This window comes from Crinia signifera, chromosome 4 (genome assembly GCF_055691185.1).
Source record: "Crinia signifera chromosome 4, ASM5569118v1, whole genome shotgun sequence".
In the NCBI taxonomy this organism is placed as follows: Eukaryota; Metazoa; Chordata; class Amphibia; order Anura; family Myobatrachidae; genus Crinia; species Crinia signifera.
The window spans coordinates 309,995,219-310,007,157 of NC_139220.1; the positions used below are offsets into that span (position 1 = coordinate 309,995,219).

General features: G+C 48.0%; 1 protein-coding gene across 1 annotated transcript in view; it reads right to left on the reverse strand.

Annotated features, from left to right (window-relative positions):
* ACHE (acetylcholinesterase (Yt blood group)) overlaps positions 1–10,645 on the reverse strand; it is a 31,285-nt gene extending 20,640 nt beyond the window's left edge. The window contains exons 1-2 of the mRNA XM_083185430.1: positions 10,509–10,645; positions 5,990–6,056 (exon numbers count right to left, since the gene is read on the reverse strand). The gene's annotated coding sequence lies outside the window, so the exon portion shown is untranslated. The remainder of the gene's footprint in view (positions 1–5,989; positions 6,057–10,508) is intronic.
* Between the last annotated feature and the right edge of the window lie 1,294 nt (positions 10,646–11,939).

Consider the following 11,939-nt stretch of genomic DNA (forward strand, 5'->3'; position numbering starts at 1 on the left):
AAGAACCCAGATATTGCAGTCCATACTCTGGGAGATACCTCCCTGTGTGCAGGGGGCAAATACAAAGATCAGCCTTGCGCCCATATCTGAACCAGGCCAAAAAGTCTATCGGTCTGAAAGACGTTATGGTGTAAATTTACTAAAGCTTCCAAAAATAAGAAGCAATGTAGCCCATAGCAACCAGGTTCTGCCTATCATTTTGTTGTAATAAAGAAAATGCAGATTGGCCCTTATACTTGTTCACTCGCAAAGGCAAATTCCTACTCAAACGGACAAAACCATGTGCACTGCAGGTGGGGCAGATGTAACATGTGCAGAGAGAATTAGATTTGGGTGAGTTATTTTGTTTCTGTGCAGGGTAAATACTGGCTGCTTTATTTTTACACTGCAATATAGATCTCACTTTGAAGCAAAACCCAAATCTAATTCTCTCTGCACATCTACCCCACCTGCAGTGCGCATGGTTTTGTCCATCTGAGAAGGAATTTGCCTTTGCAAGTGAACCAGAATATGGGCCTATCCGATTGGTCGCTATGGGCTATCACCTCTTCATTAGAAGTTTTAGTCAATTTACCGCTATATCTGACCGTGGATGCCCGGCATTAGGCGCACACGCGTGATGTGTAGTCATGTCACAAATGGTTTGTGTTGCAGTACACAGTGCAGTCTGCACCTGTGATCCAAGTGAAGATGTAAAAACCATCCTGCCTCGCTAATGGACCGCCGGGAATCCCAGCTGCAGACTGGGTTAGGGGTTAAATCCACCGGAGCAGAAACTGTCCGGGAACATCCATACCGGACTCGTCCCAAGTGACATCACACTCTGAGGTCACCATAAGCGGAGAGAGGTGGTGTGATTGCCTATCCGACTGGGGCTCATTTGTGGGTAACACCCCCCCCCCCAACTTACTTATATAATCCTCATAATTTATTTCCTATGTGTATGGTAAATATGTCCCCTCCCCCACAGGTTTGTACAGTCTCATTCCGAGTCTCTCTCTCTCCTGTTGCTATATATACACACACACACACACAGACACACACACACACACACACACACACACACACATCTACATTTCACACTGTCTCCTCTTGGTATCTCCCGGAGATTTCCTTCCGCTACGAGGTTATTAATAGTTTTCCTGGTGGATCATTTCTGCCGGCTGTCTGTAAGGAGTAATGTGACATGGGAAGGAAAAATGATATATATAGTCATTCTTATAAGATGGGAGGAAGAGAGATGTACTGTAATTATAGATTTATCAAAGCTTGGAGAGAGATCAAGTGAAGAGAAATAAAGAATCAGCAAATCCTAGCTAACATGTTTCAGGGTGTATTTGAAAAAAAACAAAAAAAAAAAAACAGTTAGGAGCCAATTGGGTGGTGGGTTCCCTCTCGGCACAGGCTGGGATGCACTAACCAGGAAAAGGCGGAAAACGGGAGCATGCTGTATTTCCGTAATGACAGCCTATAGACACCTACGGTCTTCTGTCCACGATTAGATCCCTCCAGAGATTCCCTGCAGCCGCCTCGTCACTCTGCATGCTGGGGTTACCACCTTTTTGTTGAGAGATTCCAGGACAGTGGCCCGTCCCTTGACCCACCCCCAGCCCCGCCTTATCATGGTTATTTTTAAACCTTGCTTCAATTCTATTCTTTATTTTGCACATCATAATGCCCATTACACGTTACACCACACACAGCGATGCCCATTACACGTTACACCACACACACACAGCGATGCCCATTACACGTTACACCACACACAGCGATGCCCATTACACGTTACACCACACACACAGCGATGCCCATTACACAGCAATTTTTTAAATCTAGGAGCCAGACAAACTAAAAATAGGGACATTGTCACAAACCCATTACAAATTATACCACATGCCATAATGCCCATTACACATTATGCCACACACCGTAATGCCCATTACATATAAATACCACACTCCGTAACGCCTATTACATATTATGCCACATAAGTGCCACTTCCCTACATGCCAAGTGCTAAGGGTTTCATGCTCAATGCCAAGGGTTGCATGCTTGTTGCCAAGGGGGAGTGAGAGGTTTACTACATGGGAGTTTAAGAGCAGGGGGGCCAGGGTGAGTGACAGGGAGTCAGACGGCCCCCGGCTGTATCACTATCAGACCAGGTCTGCGCTATTTCAAATCTCACGCAAGCTTGCGGTCCGGAATCCAATCAGGAGCCACCACTGCCGCTCCCTATTGGCTCTTACAAGATTGTTATCTCTCCCAGCGGCGCGGCTGATAGACTCCCTCCCTGCTCTGTTCCCGGACATTGTTTAGTCCAGGAATGCCACCCATCCAGACTCGGGCTTAAATAGCGGACTATCCAGAGTAATCCCAGACGGGTGGTAACCATAGTATATGCACAGATGAACTCCCGGGCTGAAACCGGGTATGTCAGCACTGCAAAGGCAGTGGGCAGGTCAGGGTGACACCGCCTGCTGGTGCTACCATGATTATGTCTCAACCATCAATGCACAACATCGACTCAAGGACATGCCAGGAGAGTCGACAAGATACCAGCATTAGTATAAAGTTGCCGACACAACTGTAAGATCCATAGCTGGGTTCAGGAGGATTCCACCTCCGTGCATAGAGTACATTTACCAGCATAGGTCTGTAAAATCATAACTAGCCATCCATCACAGGCTAATACCCCCCCTCCCTCCTCCCACTCCCAATGTACACATCTCATTTATCTATGTGCATCAAACCGTTCAACGTGTCCCTGCATCTTTCATCCCCTCCCCGCTCATTCCAAGTTCTCTCTCTGCTGCAGTAATTTAATAAAGTGCTCTGCAAATGAGCTCACCTCCAAGTGAAGGATTTATTACCAATGCTGCAATGCAGGGGTCATTGCAAAAGATCACCCGACCAGAATGCATTGTAAGCCACATTATCTGTGATTGCAAAACATTAACCAGGGCCAGAATGCTCTGTAAGCTGTATCGCTCCATTATCTGTGATTGCTTAACACTGACCAGAACCAGTGCGCGCTGCAAGCCATCTCTGCACTGGCTGGCACGGAGCGCGGCACACAGAGCCAGCCCAGAATGCAATGCTGACCACGCATCTAACAGAGCTGCAATGCAATGTGGGATTCAGTGGCGTAAGTTTGTCCCAGTTGCCCGAAGGCAAGATAAATATTGGTGCCCCCCCCCCCAACTGTGTAGGAATGTTTGTATGCACAGTAAATATACAGTTTCTGACTAGGTATAATAGTTAGTGCCACAGAAGCGATATTGACAGCTTTCAATTAACTGCTTTAAACTCGCAGGGAGGAAGAGGTGCCCCCTTGGGAGCAGGAGCCCGGTGGCAGATTACTCCATTGCCTCCCAGAGTTACACCTCTGGTGGAATTGCCACCTAAGCAGGTATTTTAATCAGCGGTCATTTAAAAAAAGGCGCCCGCCAGCCGACACAGCAATGCATAAGGCAGGTCCAGAATCGCTATGGACTTGGGGGGGGGGGTTATTCAGACCTGGACGCACGGCTGCGAATTCACAGCCTGGGCGATTATCGATAGACTGCACATTAGCGTAGTGCCACTGGGGGAGCAGGAAAACCATGTGATGCTCTCCCAGCGGCAGTACACTGAATTACGTACATTGCTGCCGGTCCAGGATGCATCCCCCGGTGCTGCTGAGATCTCCCCCCTCCGCTGAAGCCCCGCCTCCCGCCGGGATCTCACCCCTCCACCAGCCAGCCGCTGAAGCCCCGCCTCACGCCGGGATCTCCTCCCTCCACCAGCCAGCCGCTGAAGCCCCGCCGGCTGCGTAAGTTAGTAAGTCACATATTAGCAGGGCGCACGGCAATGGCTATGCTGACAACGTAGCCTAAGTTACGTTGTCAGCGTAGCGTAGCCGGGCGCCCTGCTAGTACACAAGTAGCAAATCATTCGATGGTGAGTGGCTTGAGAATCAAATTGCAGCTAATCGCCGATAGCCATTAGCAAGCCTTGCATGAGGTAGGATTTCACTGGGCTGGGCAGTGTACAGTATCTGGAGGGGCCCGGCGGGGGCCCTGGTCCGACCCCCTTATTGCCCCTGGGCAGCACACACACCTCTACAGCATGTGCTGTGCTGACATCAGACTCAGCATGAGTGTCTCACTGACAGTGTGAGAGCACATGCTGAGCCTGCTGTCAGCACAGCACACGCTGTAGGTGTGTGCTGCTGCTGAGTTTAGAGGGTTTTTTCTAATTTTGACCAGGGCCCCGCGTACCTCTCGGCTGCCCTGCACAAGACACAAGGGGCGGGATGTACTAAAGGGAAAATGCGGTAAAACGGGGGTTTTACAGCATTTTCCTATTTACCATTAGCCGTCCGCCCTGTCTCCTCTGGGTGGCGATACCCTATAGAAGCCTATGGGCTTCTATCGCCGCCCGCTGTCTGCCATCCGCGCGCCCCCCCCCCCCTCCCGTCCTCCTTTGATCGCCTCCTCCCCCAGCAGGTGTCACAGCCAGGAGGACATCCGGCTGCAGGGGGGAGGAGACGCAGGGGGACACTGGCAGCCGCCGGGATGTGACGGAGACCTCCACAGACCACATCACAGGTATCGCGGCGGTCTCTGTCACCGCAACCCGATGCTAGCCGCATATGTTAGTACATATGCGGCAGCATCGCAGCGGCTGTCAGGCGAAGGGCGGCGATGTATATTAATACATCCCGCCCAAGGACAGAACGGAGGCTGTTTTCACCTGTCAATTGCGGCAGCAGTTTACATCATCTATTCCCCTACCACAGGTAATTACTCACAAAACAAGTGTAAAGCTGAGCGCACTATCAGATTTGAATGAACGATATGCACGATAACATTAACACTATCACTATATAGTTAATGATGCGCACACGCATGGATAGCTAATGATAACTCCAATCTGATGCGATCGTCAGTAGTTGCCACCAGCTACGCAACGTGTCACTCTCCTTCCACATCGCTTTCCCAGTCACCTCCATTTCCTGGGACCTAATGTATAAGGTTGGAGGCCAATCTGCCAATCACCGAACCACTCCCACTGCTGCCCCAATACGCATACTTGCCTACTTTCACTTGCACCTCTCCGGGAGAAGCCCATTAGGGGAAAGGCAGCAAGGCTGATATCACTTGGCCCCGTCTACCCATGCCGGAAAACTCCGTGATTCGTGGGCCACGGAGAGGGGGCGGAGCTTAAATGCCACGATTGTGTCATTTTAGCCCCACCCCCCTCTCCACGGACCTGCGATTTCAGGTAATTAAACCAGCAGGAAAGTGGAGAATGCGGGAGACTTGCCCACCTTCCGTTGGGCCGGGAGGTGGACCCAATTTCTGGGAGGCTCCCGGCCATTCCGGGAGGGTAGGCAAGCCTGCCCAATACGGTGGGACCATATTCTGCCCCAAACATGCTACAAAACAGCCACTGAACATCTGAACTTGCAAAACTAGGCTTAAAGGCTGCCATACATCTACAGATCCATTGTCAGATTGGACTGGTTGGAACAAAATCCTCGTAATGGATGAGAGCAAATAACAGTTGACCATTTGCTTTGAAATGCTGGAAAACTGCCAAACTGTCATTCAGATATTACCAGGTTTTTGTTCCAACCATCCCGATCTGACAATGGATCTGTAGATGTATGGCCACCTTAACACCTGTGATTCCAGCTAGAAAAGGTCCACCTGGAAATGAGATTAAAGGCCTGACTCGGGTTTGAAAGTAAAGCAAAAAAGCAAGCAAATGAACAAAACCATGCTGCACTGCTGATGGGGCAGATGTAACCGGTGCAGAGTACATTTGCATTGTAAAACTAAGACCGGTCTTTCTGAATGCTTGTTTTATTTAGCCAACCCGTAAAGCCCCTATAGATTGTTAACCCCTGCAGTAATGAGAATATACTGGCACAATACACAAATAAATGTTACTAGTAAATAAAAAAAAACACAAACAACAACATGCAATCTAAATCTCCACTTACCACCTATGCGGACGGCAGAATATTTGTCCTCCGCTCGCAGTGGCGTCCTCCTGTCACCTGCAGGGTCCTAGGTAAGATACGTTTGTTAAAAACTGCCCCTGTTACATTTGCATAGGCCCTAGGCTGACATGCGTTGATGTTACTCAGTAATGGGAATTCTGGGAAAAAGACCCCCACTGGACCATAATATTATACCCCTTTCAGACATACGGCAAAATACCGGGATTTTTCACGCGCACGTGCACAATCCCGGGACTAGGGTATGTGTGAAAGGCTCTACCCAGGATTTTAGTCCTCTAAAATCCCGGGTCCTGCGCACCTGCAATGGACCCGTGATTTTTAAAAACCCGGGTTTGAACTGGGTCTAAAATCCCGGGTAGTATGTCTGAAAGGGGTATAACTGGGACAACCAACGTCTTCCAGGTCTCATCACAGGTGATGTAATTAGTCCTCATCCTCCCCTCTAGCGCAGTGGTTCCCAGCCCTGGTCCTCAAGTACCCCCAACAGTGCACGTTTTCCAGGTGCACTCATTATTCAGGCACATTTGAACAGATCCAGAGATGGAGCTAATTATGTCACTTGTGATTCTGTGTGGAGACCTGCAAAATGTGCACTGTTGGGGGTACTTGAGGACCAGGGTTGGGAACCACTGTTCTATATGTATCTCCTATCTCAGTGGTTCTCAAACTCGGTCCTCAGGACCCCACTGCTAACGTTTTCCAGGTCACCCGACAGGTGCACTCATTACTCACTGACACAATTTAAAAAGATCCACAGGTGGAGCTAATTATTTCACTTGTGATTCTGTGAGGAGACCTGCAATACATGCACTGTGTGGGGTCCTATGGACCGAGTTTGAGAACCTGTGTCCTATCTCTTTGGTTCAGGAGAGCAGAGGAGGTCAGGATGACTACATAGAGGTCCCATGTCTTCTGGATTACTGGCATGTATTTGTAGATTTCCTTACAGACTCATTTGTGTGTATTTTCCCTGACCTCCAATTTACCAGATCTTCTAGGGTTTGCCTTTTGCCTCACCTTTGTCCATCTATGTTTAATGCCTGACCGCAGCCCCGGAGCAGGGGAGCAATGCACTATAATATATACTGTGATCATTGTGGTTGCTCAGTGCCTGTTGCCAGATATCAGTGTGTCTCTGCCACTGGGGTTCAGGATGTATCTCTGAGTATTATTGCTCATAAAATGTGCACCATTGAACCTAGCACTTACGTCACGGAATGATCAGGGGGGTGTGTATCGTTAGGTCGACAGTCAAAAGGTCGACGCATCAAAGAGTTGGACATGCAAAGGTTGACACTAGCAAAAGGCCAACATAAAAAAAAATAGACATGGAGAAAGGTTGACATGAGTTTTCACATTTTTTGTGTCTCTGTCGACATGGACACTGTATTAGTCCTAGTGGATGGTAGGGCATGAAATCTCGCCTGTCGGCACATGTCGGCTCAAAAAAAGTGAAAAACTCATGTCGGCCTTTTCACTGCCGACCTAGCCATTGTCGACCTAATGCTTGAGTCAAACTTTCAACACTGTTGACCTATTTCATGTGTCAACGTGAGCCAAGTCTACCCTAATGATCGTATACCATTTCCTCACTATCCCTTTAAACTGGGACACATGAATTATACAGGTTCTGTGGCTGGGGTAATTCAGGCCTGCATTGCACCTGGTTTAACCAACCATATAAAATGTGTCAATCATGGGTGTCCCGGGTTACAGGGTTATTATTGGTTAGCCTTTTGAACAGGATCTGCAATGTGCAGTACTCCTGCTAGAAATCTGATGTGTTTGCCTAGCTCTGCAATAACAAGAGCTACCCACAAACCACATATTTGTATATACAAGCGTGCTACTCCAATCCACCCGGTCACTTCCCTGCCCCGTGTCTCTTACCAAGCGGGGAGCGAGTCGGCAATTATTCAAAAGCACACTATACTTATACAGCAGGTATGGATCATTAGGTCTACAGCAAGTAGGTCGACACCATTATGTCGACATGGGTCTAGGTCGACATCGGTTTAGGTAGACAGGTCATTAGGTCAACGCAAGCATTCGGTCGACCTGGGCAAGGTCAACAGTCAAAACGTTGACATTGGGTTTTTCACTGTTTTTTTTACCCAAATGTTGACACAGTCGACATGGACACACTATTTTATTCTCTCACCACGCCCTAGTGGATGGTAGGGTATGAAATACCGCCTGTCGTGTCCGCTCAAAAATAAAAACAGTGAAAAACCCCATGTCGACCTTGACACACGTCACCTTTCCTCGTGTCAACCTAATGGTGTTGACCCAATACTTGTCAACCATCATACTGTAGACCTAATGACCATATCCCTATACAGCATCCAAAAGCTGAATTCATTTCAATGGGCCTACTCTTTTCAGTGGGGTAACTATGTCACCTGCTGTTGCTCTTCTGTACTTGACACTGAAATGAGTGGGAAAAGCTAAAAATGTTTTAAAAAGAAAAAAAATTGAATTTTGCATTTTATTTTTAAATTCACCAAAATTAACTATGTTCTGAATGTGAGCATTGTAAATAACATTGCATCACCAAAGATGGCCATTCAGATGGTATTTGGGGCAGTGGATAGATAGATGGCCATTCAGATGGTATTTGGGGCAGTGGATAGATAGAGGTTGATACCGGTGTAATTTATATGCAGATAGGTAGTGGTAACGGCCAGCACATTTTATTTTGTTAACAACAATCTCAACAGTGACATCTGTAGGCCAAACGAGGTACAGACCCCAAGCGAGGAACGTTTCACAGCGCTGATGCTATTTATGGGAACGTGTTTTAAGGTGCGTACACACAGAACGATTTGACACACTTCACAAAAGATTGGTCCTGCATGTAGGAAAGATCATAGGCCATTGTTAATGATCGGCAGGTGCACACATCGTTAGAGATGCACGGAACGATTGGTTGTTCCCATCGATCAGGAACGCACACATTGTGCTTCAAATCGTTCCGTGTGTAGCCACCTTTAGTTTTACACTGCGTTCTATGTAGGAGCAGTATAATGTCACCCGTGTGTTTTATTTGTCACCGTGGGTTGCAAACCTTGTATTACAGTACAAAACTACTGTAAAAAGAGAGTATATGACGGTAGGGGCCATCTCTGGGGTTTTTGTTATCCATCTTATTATTATTTCGATGGTTAGTTATTATTGCATCGAAAGGTACAACCCCAGCCTACATGTAATGGTAGGTTACCGATGTACATCCCTATGCTGAAGGTAAGGGCTGTAGAGACCGGTGTGGATTGAAAGATCTACAGCACGGGTGGCCAAACCAGTCCTCGAGACATTAAGTAATGACTGCACCAGCGCACCATCATTCTAGGGGGTCTGGGATATGTGACAGTTAGTAATGACTACAGCTGTGCACCAGCTAGGTGATCTGGGGAATGTGACAGTTAGTAATGACTGCACCTGTGCACAAGCTAGGGGATCTGGGATATGTGACAGTTAGTAATGACTACAGCTGTGCACCAGCTAGGTGATCTGGATAATGTGACACTAAGTAATGACTGCACCTGTGCAAAAGCTAGGGGATCTGGGATATGTGACAGTTAGTAATGACTGCACCTGTGCACCAGAACGGTGGTCTGGGAAATGTGAACGTTGGTAATGACTACACCTGTGCACCAGTCTGGATAATGTGACAGTTGGTAGTTACTGCACCTGTGCACCAGCTAGGGCCTTGATGGCTAACCTTGACACTCCAGCTGTTGTTGGACTACACATCCCAGCATGCTCTGCAACAGATTTAGCATGGCCAAAATAGCAAACCTGAAGCAGAGCATGCTGGGATGTGTAGTTTAAAAACATCTGGAATGTCAAGGTAAGCCATCAAGGAGCTAGGGGGTCTTGGATATGTGACAGTTAGTAATGACTGCACCTGTGCACCAACTAGGTGGAAATGTGACAGTTAGTAATGTCTGCACCTGTGCACCAACTAGGTGGTCTGGGAAATGTGACAGTTAGTAATGTCTGCACCTGTGCACCAACTAGGTAGTCTGGGAATGTGAGAGTTAGTAATGTCTGCACCTGTGCACCAACTAGGTAGTTTGGGAATGTGAGAGTTAGTAATGACTGCACCTGTGCACCAACTAGGTGGTCTGGGAAATGTGACAGTTAGTAATATCTGCACCTGTGCACCAACTAGGTAGTCTGGGAATGAGAGTTAGTAATGACTGCACCTGTGCACCAGCTGCTAGGGGGTCTGGATAATGTGCCAGTTGTACCCAGTTACCCCCCTTCAGCTTCTTTTGCGATATCAAGATGCCAGTAGATGTGTATGCCAGGCTAGTATGGCGCGTCACCTGTGCAACAACGTGCATGACCCGGTGGCGTTGCATGCAGCTCTGCGCTACTGTATCACCACAGAGCACAAGGCTTGGCACAATAAGTATTTTCCCCCAAGACACGACAAGTGCTCTTTCATGTTTGCAGCTTTCCCAGCAGCCTTTGCAACAAATCATTGTCTCACCTGAAACGCTACCCCCGCTGCTGGCAAGTCCTCTGCCTGGCTTCTCCACCAGCACCCACTCCTCACAGCCCCCCATATGGCAGGAGGTCCAGCAGTGCCCCTTTCCTGCACCCCTCTGTCTGTTACACTGTTATAAGTTTCTGTAACTTTTCTGGACTGTCCCAATAAAGTTCCCTGACGGGGGGAGATCCTTTTCCCCTTCATTCCAGCAGGGATTTTCTGTAGCGAGTTACGACCAAAATATACAACCTATTTTTACTAAGGAAATCATTGAAACAAACGGAATAGCAAGGGACTGTCCATAGGAAAACGACACAGAAGGGCGACTTATTATCCCCGACCACCCCTCTCCCTGGGAGGCCAGTGAGCTGGCCCAGCTGCAGACGTCACACTGTCAGAGATACCAGCACATAGTTATATTGCTTATTACATTACATGTGATTGTGCGACAGCAGCAGGGGACAAAATAACGAGTATGTGCTGGATGTGACTGAGGGTGTACAGACAATGGGGGATATTCAATTGTTGTTTTCTTCCCTTTGCACGCCTATTCTCCCTTTTTTTCACAACTTTTAAATGTCGTCGTAATATACTTTAAAAAAATAAAATACAATAGCGTATAGGCACACATCCCCCACATAGTCATTGGGTCGACCAAATTAAGGTCGACATGCAGTGCGTTGACCACATTGAAGGTCAACAGGGCTTAACTCGAAAAATGTAGACATGGCTAAGGTTGACAGGGTCAAAAAGGTGACACAAGCATTAGCATGGGAATGTCGACAGTCAACATGGACACTGAAAAAGTGCATTGTGTCCCCTCGCATGGCTCGCTGCGCTCAGCACACTATTATATTCTCCCCCCACGCTGTAATGGATGGTAGGGCATGATATATCGCCTGTCGGCACATGTTGGCTCAAAAAAAAAAAAAAAACGTGAAAAACACATGTTGACATTTTCCCATTGTCGACCTAATGCTTCTGTCAACCTTTTTCATGGGAAGCCCTGACGACCTTCAGTGGTCCATGCAATGCATGTTGACCATAATAGTGTCGACCTAATGACCGTATACCTGCAAAACCTCCCCCCCCCAACTCCTTTACACATAAGTCTCACAAGTGTGTGTGTGACAGACGGATCACCCTGCTGGGTCAGTGGCGGCATGTTCCGGCTCCCTACTCAGCACAGTGGCTTGCCTTCTCTCCTGTGGGCGACTGGCTCCGGCTCCATGCACAGCATATCCGCTCGTCTTCTCTCCTGTGGGCGGCAGGCTGCAGTGCACATCCTCCACTCTGTCTTCCATGGCATCTCCCTGAATGTAGCACCTGCTGGCTTTTCAGAATCACGCCACTGGACACATCAGGGTGCGGTCGGGCCACGTGAATTAAATGGCGTCTGCTTAACAGGGGGTGGGTGCTGTTATAATGGAG